The sequence below is a fragment of the Silurus aristotelis genome (genome assembly GCF_946808225.1).
Source record: "Silurus aristotelis genome assembly, chromosome: 18".
In the NCBI taxonomy this organism is placed as follows: Eukaryota; Metazoa; Chordata; class Actinopteri; order Siluriformes; family Siluridae; genus Silurus; species Silurus aristotelis.
Window position 1 is genome coordinate 9596963 of NC_139591.1, and position 12532 is coordinate 9609494.

General features: G+C 40.9%; 1 long non-coding RNA gene across 1 annotated transcript in view; it reads right to left on the reverse strand.

Annotated features, from left to right (window-relative positions):
• Positions 1-4542: 4542 nt before the first annotated feature.
• LOC310741423 overlaps positions 4543-12532 on the reverse strand; it is a 207216-nt gene continuing 199226 nt past the window's right edge. The window contains exons 2-3 of the long non-coding RNA XR_014537942.1: positions 4687-4994; positions 4543-4655 (exon numbers count right to left, since the gene is read on the reverse strand). This is a non-coding gene — a long non-coding RNA (uncharacterized lncRNA). The remainder of the gene's footprint in view (positions 4656-4686; positions 4995-12532) is intronic.

Here is a 12532-nt window from a genome sequence, read left to right on the forward strand (position 1 = left end):
CAGGTAGTTGGTGTGGAAGAGGCAGATGTAGAGGACAGGGTGGTATGGAGACGGATGATCCGCTGTGGCGACCCCTAATGGGAGCAGCCGAAAGAAGAAGAAGAAGAAGAAGAAGAAGAAAAAGAAGAAGGTCTGCTTGCTGTTAAACTGACTCTGAACTGCATGTTGGTGCTAAGTGGATACACCAAGTGACAATCAAAAAAGTTAAAAACAGAGCATGCGCTTTCCCCTGATTGATGGATTGCTGCATCCTTAACCAATTATGTTTTTGTCCACTAATACATAAAAAGGAACGAATGATTTCGCAAAATGTAGGTGAGTCAAAAATAAGATATTTGACTTTAAAATGCAGTGAAGTTAAAGTCTCCCATATGGAAATACTTTAGTAAAGTACAGATACACAAAAAAAGCTACTTAAGTACAGTAACTAATTACATTTACTTTGTTAATGTCCTCCTGTGCATCTGGGTAGGCACCATCAAGCCTGAAAGGTATATACAGGCTTTAGAAAAAACTTTTCATCTAGTTGATGCCTTTTTCAGGGAAGGCCTGGCATATTTCAACAAGACAATGCTAATCCGCATAATTAATTAATTAATTAATGCATCTATTACAACAGCATGGCTAGGAGTCTAGGTGCTGCCTGCAGTCCAGCCCTTTCACCATTTGAAAACAAAACAAATATGACAAAAATCACCAGAACTGTTGAGCAGCTTCAGTCCTGTTTCAGATACAAATAAGACAACATTTTACAGAATTTGAAAGAGCTGTGTTTTAATTGAATTTTCATAATATTGTTCAGTGCATATTAAAATTTTCCCATCTCATTTCCCACCTGTAATGATGAGCCAACATGTATAATTCCAGTGATAAATTAGTATTAACAGCCTAGAAACGTTTGTCAGACAGTTTGTAATACATTTGTGTGTTTGTGTCTGAATGCATGAGTTTAATCTGTAATTAGTTTTTTTTTCTTGACTTTGGTGTGACCTCGAGAGTCCCCACAGGGTTGATTGGGATCAATAAAGTCATGCGAAAATGGAAGTACACCCTCTTTGAACTCCATGGTTTTATGTATTAGGACATGATCATGAAATTCAAACTCATGACATACACTGTATTGTTTATTTTACAAAAATAAAGCCAAAATGGAAAAGCCATGTGTGAAAAACTAAGCACACCTTTATTGCTTTCATAGGAATGAAGAGGCTAAATCACAGCCAGATGCTGCTACTTAAATGCCCTTGCTTATTTGGTCATCAGCAGGTGTCACCACCTCAAGACCCTACAGAGAGTAGTGAGCTAAAATCAATCATCGGAGTCTCTCTCCCCTCTATCATGCACATTTACACCACACGCTGCATCCGCAAAGCCAACAGCATTGTGGACGATTCAGTACCATTCAGTACCACTCACAATTCATCACCTCATTACTACAAACTGTTTACATGCCATTTTTGCACACCTTTCCTGAACTGCTGCTATATTTGCTCTTTTGCACAATATTCTGTTTACAATTTGGCTCCTGTTCCATTTTGTTCACTTTGTCTTGTTACAACAGGTTTACTGGCGGAGCTATTTTGTGTTTTGTGTTTTGTACTGCACTGTCCTGTGTTGTCTTGCACTGTCTTATGTTGTCTCTGCACTGTTTGCACCAGGTTGCACACATGCACTTTATATGGCGAGGACACTTACTAGTCCTTAGCCCTGTGTTTTTCTGTTTCTGTGATTGTTGTTTAATGTAGCATCAGGGTTCTGGAGGAACGTTGTTTCATTTCACTGTGTACTGCATTTGCTATATATGGTTGAAATGACAATAAAAGCTTCTTGACTTGGTTCTGGAGCATTCAGATGTCTGTTAACACAATGCCAGGGAGGAAAGACATCAGCAATCTAAAAGAAGCAATTATTGCTACCCATCAATCTGAGAAGCATTATAAGGCCATTTTCAAACAATTTAAAGTCCATTATTCTACATGAGAAACATTATTTACAAGTGGAAAACATGACAGTTTGGACAGTTGCCAATCTTCCCAGGAATGAACGCCCCAGCAAATTCACTCCAGGTCAGCTTCCATGGGTTTTGCACTGAGGAGAGGCTTCCATCTAGCCACTCTGCCATAAAGCTCAGATTGGTGGAGGGCTGCAGTTCCAATTGGTGGAGGGCTACAGTGTGGTTGTCCTTCTGGAAGTTTGTCCCATCTCTACACAGAATCCGTGGAGCTCAGTCAAAGTGCAAAGAGCTCAGTCAGGTTTTCATCACTCTCATACTAAGGCCCATGTCTAGCTTTTGGAAGAGTCCTAGGTATGCCATACTTCTCCAGTTAGAGAATTATGGAGACAATGTTTTTGGGAATCTTCAGTGCAGCAGCAATTATTTTTGTAGCCTTGGCCCGTGTGATTTAATCTAACAGACAAGCTACTGTAGCTCAAATTGCTGAAGAAGTTAATGCTGTTTATGCTTAATGGGCCAGAACTGTTTTGGCAGCAAAAGGGGGACCAACATAACATTAGGCAGGTGGTCATAATGTTATGCCCTATTGGTGACCATACAGTTATGCCTGGTCAGTGTCATGTGTATACATTTAAATTCTTTTAAAAATATATATATTTGTAGACAGAATATTGAAAGCTTATTTAAAAAAACATTGTAAAAAACACAAAAAATATATATTTTAACCCACTTTTCCATTAGCACAGAAACTAAAACAGAGCAAACATACTTTAACATCGGATCAAACCTCACCATTTGTAACAGATTATACACATTCGAAAAATTAAATGCTAGCCATGATTCACCAGCTAAAATGGGTTGATGGAGTGTCTGTATGTTTCTGTCTGTGAGAAAGAGTGTGAGAGAGAGAGAGAGAGAGAGAGAGAGAGAGAGAGAGAGAGAGAGAGAGAGAAAGAGAGAGAGAGAGAGAGAGAGAGAGAAAGAAAGAGAGAGAGAGAGAGAGAGAGAGAGAGAGAGAGAGAGAGAGAGAGAGAGAGAGAGAGAGAGAGAGAGAGTGAGGTGCAAAAATCAATGTTTTTGGAATATATCTGTCAGAGAATTTATCAATGTTTATTTTATTACTTCCAATAAAATTGCATTATTTTTATCCAGTTGCTGGGCAATTTAACATTGGATAATATATTTAACTGCTAGGTGTATTTACCCCACATCCACTGTAGCCTGGGATTTCAGTTCTTATCTGATTGGTGTGAAACTTCATGTAGTCTTCTGCTGTTGTAGTTCATCTGTCTGAAGCTTATCACAGGTGAATGATAATTGAATGGTAATTAGGGTTATTTGATTGTAGACTACCTGTAATGTAAATGTAGACCACCAGTTTGGACCAGTCTGGCCATTCTCTCATCAAGAGCACATTACCATGCACAGAAATGCCACTCTCTGTATAGTTTCACACGATTCTGTAAAACACAGTATTGCATGTGGCTGTTTAAAAAAAAATACTTTCACTGGAAAGCCTACACATTTCCACCACAGCCATTCTGGTGAAAATCGTGAAGAACCAAAGACAAGCAATGTAGTTCTGATGAGAACAAACTATGTGCCTGCAAAGTTAAAGGGCACATCTCATCTAAAGTACCAGACCCCATGTACACAGAACTTGACACTCGAGGCTACTGGAATAGGTAAGACATGATGGATGCCAACATACATAATGGAAATGCTTTGGAGAAACATATTACCGGTACATTAAACACTGTGTCATTATTTCTTTTTTATAAAAATTCAGCTGAAATGGAGAAACCATGTGTGGAATACTAAGTACACCTTATTGTTCATGAGCTTGAATAACAACCTTCATCAGCAATCTTGATTCTGTATGACTTTTAGTCTTTAATATATATATTATACACACCTTCTCATTCAAAGATTTTTTTTTTATTTTCATGACTATGAAAATTGTAGATTCACACTAAAGGCATCAAAACTATGAATTAACACATGTGGAATTATATATGGAATTATATACATAACAAAAAAGTGTGAAACAACTGAAAAATGTCATATTCTAGGTTCTTCAAAGTAGCCACCTTTTGCTTTGATTACTGCTTTGCACACTCTTGACATTCTCTTGATGAGCTTCAAGAGGTAGTCACCTGAAATGGTCTTCCAACAGTCTTGAAGAAGTTCCCCGAGAGATGCTTGGCACTTGTTGGCCCTTTTGCCTTCACTCTGTGGTCCAGCTCACCCCTAAACCATCTCGATTGGGTTCAGGTCCGGTGACTGTGGAGGCCAGGTGATCTGGTGCAGCACCCCATCACTCTCATTCTTGGTCAAATAGCCCTTGATGCCTTTAGTGTGACTCTACAATTTTCATAGTCATGAAAATAAAGAAAACTCTTTGAATGAGAAGGTGTGTATATATACATATACATATACATATACACACACACACACACACACACACACACACACACACACACACACACACACACACACACACACACACACACATTTGCTGATCTACTGGGATTTTCACGCACAACCATCTCTAGGGTTTACAGAGAATAGTCCAAAAAAGAGAAAATATCCAGTGAGCGGCATTTCTGTGGGTGCAAATGCCTTGTTGATGCTAGAGGTCAGAGGAGAATGGCCAGACTGGTTTGAGCTGATAGAAAGGCAACAGTAACTCAAATAACCACTCGTTTCAACCGAGGTATGCAGAAGAGCACCTCTGAACGAACAACACGTCGAACCTTGAGGCGGATGGGCTACAGCAGCAGAAGACCACACCGGGTGCCACTCCTGACAGCTAAGAACAGGAAACTGAGGCCACAATTCACACAGGCTCACTAAAATTGGACAATAGAAGTTTGGGAAAACGTTGCCTGGTCTGATGAGTCTCAATTTTTGCCGAGACATTCGGAAGGTAGGGTCAGAATTTGGCGTCAACAACATGAAAGCATGGATCCATCCTGCCTTGTATCAATGGTTCAGGCTGGTGGTGGTGGTGGTGGTGTAATGGTGTGGGGGATATTTTCTTGGCACACTTTGGTCCCATTAGTACCAATTAAGCATCGTCTCAATGCAACAGCCTACCTGAGTATTGTTGCTGACCATGTCCATCCCTTTATGACCACAGTGTACCCATCTTCTGATGGCTACTTCCAGCAGGATAACGTGCCATGTCATAAAGCGTGGATCATCTCAGACTGGTTTCTTGAACATGACAATGAGTTTACTGTACTCAAATGCCACTCCAGAGTCACCAGATGCGGATGTCATGGATGTGCAGCTGACAAATCTGCAGCAACTGCGTGATGCTATCATGTCAGTATGAGCAATCTCTGAGGAATGTTTCCAGTACCTTTTTATCTATGCCACAAAGGATTAAGGCAGTTCTGAAGGTAAAAGGGGGTCAAACCGGGTACTAGTAAGGTGTACCTATTAAAGTGGCCAGTGAGTGTGTATATATATATATATATATATATATATATATATATATATATATATATATATATATATATATATATATATATATACAGTGGAACCCGGTTATGCCGATGTCCTAGGGGTTTGTCAAAAAGCATCGAGATAACCGATGATCGAGATAAACGAAAATCAATATGGCGGCAATATATTAACGTGCTTGAAATTTCTTTATGTACATGATGTGCGATTATAAATGAGAATGTGCATGCATGTGTTTTTGGAGGTTTTTTTTACACAACAGCGTTGCCGCGATTTATTTGATGAAGGCATGCTATAAAAACACATACAGTACATGTTTGTTAACTGTCAGGAATCCACCTGCCACGCCCCCTTCGGCGCCCCCTTCGGCGTGGCAGGTGCTTTCTCGGCCGCTTTCTCTGAAGCTCCCAGCTTCAATCGCGCACATATGGTGCTCGTTTAGCATCATCACCAGCTCCTATTTAAACTTCCACACTCTTACCGTCCGTTATTGTTGGTATATGTTGTTGAACCGCTGTTAATTCTATGCTTTTTGTCTACCAAGCGCGGCTTTCGCCTCCCGTTCTTTGCATAACATTTAACAACAAAATGCATATGTGCACTAACTAACAGCAGAGATTCACCAGTATACAATACAACACCTGTAGCATCTGTAAGGCTTGATTTTTCCGCTACTTTCGCGAGTTCTTCTGCGGCTGCACAGCGCCGATCGAGATAACCGACGTTAAATGGCAAATTTTTCCCCCCTTGTGCTCGAGATATTAGGGTTCGGCGACATAAAAAAGTCGACATAACCGATAAAAAATGCATAGACAAAGCGAGAATTTGGCGGTTCCACTTCAAAAACGTCGACTTAATAGGGTTGTCGAGTTAACCGAGGTCGAGATAAGAGGGGTTCCACTGTGTGTGTATATATATATATATATATATATATATATATATATATATATATATATATATATATATATATATATATCAAGTCAAGTCAAGTCAAGTTTATTTCTATAGCGCTTTTCACAACAGACATTGTTTTAAAGCAGCTTTACAGAAATCAACAGTCAAGGTGAATGGTGTGCATTTATCCCTGATGAGCAAGTCGTGGCGACTATGGGAAAGAAAAACTCCCCTAGATGTTATGGGGAAGAAACCTTGAGAGGAACCAGACTCAAAAAGGGGGAACCCATTCTCATTTGGGTGACATCAAGAGTTTGATCATAAATTTTTCAACAATACAGAACACTGGAGAGTGAGAACTAACATGAGTACTGGAGTATAAGATTATAAGTAAATGTTCTTTCTACAGTCTTTGGTATAAAAGTAGGAGATACTAAAGATTCAACATTTGTGATCATCACAGATCCAGCAACAGCTTCTCCATGCCAGAGCCTTTAAACACTCGAGGAGGTCCAATGTCAAAACTCCACACATGTAGTGGGATCCAAATGGCACTGGCACGTCTCTAGATGGTTCAGGATGTTTGTGAGTTCGGCATCTACTTTTTTTAAGTCTATAATCTTCACGAGGTGGGACATGACTGAAACTGGCCAAACCTCAGGAAGCCTCGGGATGGGGAGAGAAAGAGAAGCAGTGGAGAGCAATTAGCGTAGCTGCTGTTCATGATATTAACAGCACAAGTTGATAATGTGGATGTGATCAGATGTTCTGGGAGCACAAGGTTATGATGTGAGACGTATGTTAAGTGTAGGCTTTGCTAAAAAGATATGTTTTTAATCTGCACTTAAACTGGGAGAGTGTGTCTGAACCCCAAACACTGTCAGGAAGACTATTCCAAATTTTGGGAGCTAAATGTGAAAATGCTCTACCACCTTTCGTGGACTTTGTCATTCTAGGAACTACTAGAAGCCCAGAGTTTTGAGATCTCAGGGAGCGTATATATATATATATATATATATATATATAGTCAAGATGTCTAGTCAAGGGTCTAGTCAAGATGGCGCCGCAGATGGCAGCCTCGGCACGACTCTCTCTAGTACTTTCTTTCTTTTTGTTTATTGTCTGTGTGTTAAGTTACCCTATCCTAATAACTTACACTAAAGATGAACTGCTTAACATCGGGCAGTTCACTCCAGACACTTTTTCACCAGTTTTTACAAACCCGGAAAGTTTTTTGGAGATCATAGTTGGAGCAGCAGCTACTCTCTATTGCACATGGAGGAGACGCCGGCGGGGGAAGCGCGCCGGCGCGCTAGTGAAGCTACGACAGAGGGGATTTAGAACTGCGCTCCCATCAATTCACCTGGCAAACCTCCGCTCACTGCCGAACAAAATGGACGAACTAACTCTTCTCACCGGAACAAGCAAAGATTTTGCATGCTCCGCTGCACTCTGTTTTACTGAAACTTGGCTCAGTCACTCAATCCTGGACAGCGGATTACTTCTCTCGGGCTTCCACTTACACCGAGCGGATCGCGTAACGGAGCTATCGGGCAAAACGAAAGGCGGCGGAATCTGCTTTTACATTAACAAACGTTGGTGTACAGATGTCACAGTGCTGGATAAATACTGCAGCCCAAACTTGGAATCACTGGTAATAAACTGTAAACCGTTTTACTCACTGCGGGAATTTTCCTCATTCATTCTGACCGGAGTTTACATCCCACCGCAGGCCAACGTGAGTGATGCACTGCAAAACCTGGCAAACCAAATATCCGGCTTGGAGCAAAAACCTCCGGATTCTCTTTTTATTATCCTTGGAGACTTTAACAGAGCAAAACTAACACTTGAACTTCCAAAATACAGGCAACATATTAACTGTCCGACAAGAGAGAAAAACACACTGGATCATTGCGACACCGTTCTTAAGGATGCATATCGCTCTGTACCCCGGGCAGCTTTAGGGAACTCTGATCACTGCTTGGTTCATCTTATTCCAACATACAGGCAGAAACTAAAATCTGTTAAGCCTGTAGTCAAAAAAGTGAAAAGATGGACCAGTGAGGCAAAGCAGGAACTACAAGACTGCTTTGACTGCACTGATTGGAGTGTCTTTGAGGCTGGGACTGACAGCCTGGATGAGCTGACTGACACAGTGACATTCCACATCAGTTTTTGTGAAGACATGTGTGTGCCAACCAAAACCTTCTGCAAGTTCAGTAACAACAAGCCATGGTTCACAGCCAAACTGAAAAAAACTTTGACATGCCAAGGAAGATGCCTACAGAGGGGAGAACAAAGCACTGTACAAGCAGGCCAGGAATCAACTGACAAAAGAGATCAGAATAGCCAAAAGATGCTACTCTGAAAAGCTGAAAAGCATGTTTTCAGCTAACAACCCTGCATCAGTGTGGAAAGGCCTGCAAGATATCACAAACTACAGGAGACCACCCATCCCCACTGAAGCAAACAAAGACCTGGCTGACGACCTCAACACTTTCTACTGCAGGTTTGAGAACAATATCTTCACACCTCTCATCCAACCCAGCCCAATGTCTGCCACCATCACACCTCTGGGAACCCCTCTTACAACTCCTCCCAGCACTCAAGTTGCGCTCACGATTTGTGAAGAGGATGTGTATCGGCTCTTTCAGAGACAGAAGACAAGGAAAGCCCCCGGCCCAGACGGTGTCTCCCCCTCCTGTCTCAAAGCATGTGCTGACCAACTAGCTCCCATCTTCACCTCTATCTTCAACAGATCACTGGAGCTGTGTGAGGTCCCCTCCTGCTTTAAGCTTTCCACAATCATCCCGGTCCCCAAGAAACCCTCCATTACTGGACTGAATGACTACAGGCCTGTCGCTCTGACATCTGTCGTCATGAAGACCTTTGAAAAGCTGGTATTGGCCCATCTAAAGAAGGTGACAGAACAGCTGCTGGATCCCCTACAGTTTGCATATCGAGCAAACAGATGACGCAGTCAACATGGGGCTAAACTACATTCTACAACACCTTGACTGCCCAGGAACATATGCCCGGATTCTGTTTGTTGACTTTAGTTCGGCTTTTAATACAATATTTCCAGGTATTCTCCAGTCCAAACTCCTAAACCTCACTATACACCCTGCCACCTGTCAATGGATCACCAGCTTCCTGACAGGCAGAAAACAACAGGTGAGACTGGGAGATGTTACCTCCAGTATTCGGACAGTCAGCACTGGTGCTCCTCAGGGATGTGTCCTTTCCCCACTGCTATTCTCCCTTTATACAAATGACTGCATATCAAGTGACTCAACTGTCAAACTCCTAAAATTTGCAGATGACACCAAGCTCATCGGTCTCATCCAAGATGGTGACGAGTCTGCATATGAGCAGGAGGTGAAGCAGTTGGTGTTATGGTGCAGTCAGAACAACCTTGAGCTAAACACACTCAAAACTGTGGAGATGATAGTGGACTTTAGGAAACACCCTTCAACACCACTTCCCCTCACAATATCCAACATCCCTGTGTCATCTGTGGAGAACTTTAAGTTTCTGGGCACTACCATTTCCCAAAATTGGAATGCAACATAAACTCGATTCTGAAAAAGGCCCAGCAGAGGATGTACATTCTACGCCAGTTAAGGAAGTACAGTCTGCCACAGGAGCTGTTGATGCAATTCTACACTGCAGTCATTGAATCTGTCCTGTGCTCATCAATCACCATCTGGTTTGGAGCAGCAACAAAACAGGACAGAAACATACTGCAGAAAACTGTTAAAACAGCAGAAAAAAATAATTGGTGTTCCTCTGCCCACTCTCCAGGACTTGTACCAAACAAAACCCAGAAACCGGGCAGAAAAAATCATTAATGACCCTTCACACCCTGGTCACAACATCTTCCAGCTCCTCCCTTCTGGCAGGCGCTACAGAACTTTGTTCACCAAAACTGCCAGACACAGGAACAGTTTCTTTCCCCAAGCAATCACCCTCACTAACAACTGACCATAATTATATTCCCTGCTCATATCTATAAGTACTGCGCATAACTGTCAGTCATCACATTATCTGTAAATGGTGCACACACTATGGCTGCTATATACTGTACAAAGTTTTATAGTAAACTCTCTATCATACCTGACACACAATACTGTCATTTGGACTACCATGCACTCTCACACTTTATGCACATTACTGATCTGTATCCCTATTTAATAACCACACTGTCTATACTGTCTCACATTGTCTGTATTGTCTTGTATTGTCTTGTATAGTCTGTTCTTGTCTTGTCTTGTCTGTTTTGTCTTGTATAGGTTTAATTTATGTCTGTACTTTTGAGAGTCACTAACAGCTAGAACCAAATTCCTTGTGTGTGTCAACACACTTGGCCAACAAACCTGATTCTGATTCTGATTCTGATTCTGATATATATGTATATGTTTTTGAGACAAGGTGAGGGAGGCGAGATTGAGATGATTTGGACATGTACAGAGGAGAGACATTTGGTATATCCGTAGAAGAATGCTGAGGATGGAGCTGCCAGAAAGGAGGAAAAGAGGAAGGCCAAGGAGGAGGTTTATGGATGTGGTGTGGGAAGACATGCAGGTAGTTGGTTTGAAAGAGGCAGATGTAAAGGACAGGGGAGGTATGGAGACGGATGATCCGCTGTGGCGAACCCTAATGGGAGAAGTCGAAATAAGAAGAAGAAGAGTGTAGCAAAAAGACAATTTAATTAAATAATATTATATTGCTTGGATTGTATGATTTATTTCTTTCATATTATTCCACTTGCAACATGAGGAATTTTTTTGATCTTAGACGTTGACTATTTTCAAGGAGGTTTTGTGTTATAACAAAATAAGGATTAGGTCAATCTCTTTTTTGCTGTTACACATTTAACTGTTTAAGCTGTATATATATATATATATATATATATATATATATATATATATATATATATATATATATATATATATATATATATAAAAAAAATCTATTTAAAAAAAGACTTGACAGTGAGCACGGTACACGGTAATAGTTGTACAGAGAGTAGAGTAGAGGACTAAGCATACATCATTGGGGTGGGAATTGGTTGCACAGTAGTTAAGAAATTGGACTTTTGATCAAAGGTTGTGAGATCAAATACCAAAATGACACTTCTTGTTCCTTGAGCAAGGCTCATAACCCTCAACTTCTCAAAATGTATGTTGCTCTGGATCAAGAAATGTTTCAAATTGTATACATTTGCACCTGTGCTAAGGGTTAGTGGTGAATATGTACTGGCATCTGCAAACAGCATTCATTAATATATGTTCCTCTTTCATGGGGGGAATTAGCCTCATCTCCAGATTTGTAATGATCATAAGCAAATTGCAGAGGGTCTAATCTTGTAGGAAACATAGAGCAGATGAGGTTTCTGACATGCTCCTCAAAGCATTTGTTGATAAATAAAATGAGTGTTACAGGTAGTCAGTCATTCAGACATGTTACCTTGATGGTTTTAGGAACAGGCACAATGTAGACAGAGTGAAAAACAGATTAAAGATGTCCTTGAACATACTCAAGGGGGATGCCATTTGGGCCATTTGCTTTGCAGGTGGTGACTGGATCAAAGCCAGCTCTTTATCAGCATTATCTGTTTCCACCAGTGACAGAAGTGTTCATTGGCTTGTCTTTGGCAAACATTTTTTGTATAATTGATCCCAAAGGAATGGATCAATATTGTGTCCATCAACACTTTAGGGATCATGATGCAGTGGCTTTTTTTTTCCCAATAATTCTGTGCCATCTTGGGGGGGCTGTGTGTGGGTGGGGGGGCTTCCTGTTTCTCCACTTCATGGCCTTTTTTTAGCTTTCCTTTTCTGGGTTTTTAGTCCCTTTCTGTCCCTAAAAGTAGGCAGAATCTGTCTGCAAGTTCACTTCCACACAAATGAGATTACCATACTTTACTACATACCAACTGTATATATAGTATAGTATAGTATAGTATAGTATAGTATAGTATAGTATAGTATAGTATAGTATAGCAATCACCCATTGAGCCCGATTTTAACAATGGGTGCAATCACCTCGGGTTGAATATAGTTCCATTAATTAGTCGCATTAATTAAAAGAAATTTGCTTTTTGTGATGCTTTGTAAGATTTTCATATGGAATGAACTGGGCCTTTAGATACATTCCTGGGGCTTTGGTACTATCTGCCTTTTGGGCTTTAAGGCCATTTTCAGTCAGGGC